The sequence below is a fragment of the Bidens hawaiensis genome, unplaced genomic scaffold (assembly GCF_021521415.1).
Source record: "Bidens hawaiensis isolate Kalapana, Puna unplaced genomic scaffold, B.hawaiensis_p1.1 tig00087901_1, whole genome shotgun sequence".
Taxonomy (NCBI): domain Eukaryota; kingdom Viridiplantae; phylum Streptophyta; class Magnoliopsida; order Asterales; family Asteraceae; genus Bidens; species Bidens hawaiensis.
In genome coordinates, this window is record NW_027506802.1 from 19,443 (window position 1) to 20,706 (window position 1,264).

At 35.4% G+C, this 1,264-nt stretch overlaps 1 pseudogene across 1 annotated transcript; it reads right to left on the minus strand.

Annotated features, from left to right (window-relative positions):
• Positions 1 to 334: 334 nt before the first annotated feature.
• LOC143618565 (uncharacterized) lies at positions 335 to 1,245 on the minus strand (annotated as a pseudogene). Its single transcript, XR_013151040.1, has 4 exons — positions 1,108 to 1,245; positions 951 to 1,034; positions 814 to 884; positions 335 to 725 (listed from the first exon to the last, which is right to left on the minus strand). The product of XR_013151040.1 is annotated as an uncharacterized LOC143618565 (transcript).
• Between the last annotated feature and the right edge of the window lie 19 nt (positions 1,246 to 1,264).

A 1,264-nucleotide genomic window follows, 5' to 3' on the forward strand; every position in this document is an offset into this window, starting at 1 on the left:
TTTTGTCCCATGACCCATGGATATGTACGTTAAATAAGATGAGAAATTAGAGAATTGAAAATTAAAATTATAACCCATTTGCCAATTATTATTTTGGCCCATGACCAATGGATAGTTAAATGAATGAAATGATAAATTAGAGAATTAGAAGGAAATTATAACCCATTTATCAATATGGTTTTGCTCCATAACCCATAGATAGGTAGGATGAATGAGAAGAGAGATTAGGCCTAGAATAAATGTGAGATTGCCACATCATCCTCATTATTTTCTTTTATTAGTATAATTAGATAAATATCATTTAAAATTTGGGATATATATGAACTGACTGGAAAAAGTTGATTTACTAAGGTCTTCCATGTCATTCAACAAATAATACATAGAAATCAAGCATGGAATTACTTGAGTAGTTTTGGAAGAAGAAACTTATTAAATTTCTTGATAAAGAAGAAGTGGAGGGCTAGCAATGGCAACGCTGACAGCACCCATGTTGGCCTTTTAGTTTGAAGAAACACTTGACTCAACAATTTCAACAGATCTAGTGTCTTTGTTTTAGGAGGTGTGAGCACATGATCATGCGCAACAGTTTTATCAACAACCACTTTCGACCGATCATCACTCTTTAGCGGCTCATGATTGTTGATGGCAGACACCATCCCGTTCGAAACATTAACATACGGGCCTTGATCAACACAGGATTCTTCTTGTATTGAATGCGGAGGATTCTGTTAACATGTTTGTTGGTTTGTTAGAAACATCATCATCCATCATACACCATTATTACTATTCTTTCCAAGTTCAAGTTAAACTCACCTTCTTTTGTTTATGCATGTAGGGGCTGTTGTGCAGAACACCCTAGGAACTCATTCACAACTCTCACCCACCTGTCTTATGATGTCCATCATTAAACAAACAAGCAAACATTCTAATACAATCAAACTTCAACTTACCATAAAGTAGATCCATTAAGACCCTCAAAGAAAGCAAGATGTCCACCATGTCGTGTCACAGCCAGCACAATATTCTTATTTGCTCTATGAACGAAGAATAATAACATATTATTAATCTAAATTTGCTTTGGTTGATTTATTGCATGCGTGAGAATACCTGCACTCGTCCCAGGGGAATTGCCTCCCAAGTACATACAAGATCATCTAAAGCACGTATACATAATAATGGAATACGAACTTTTGTCACATACTGAGCACTGCTACAATTCCTATAGAATGCATCCACAGTCTTCAACCAGAAAAACAAAATGTCA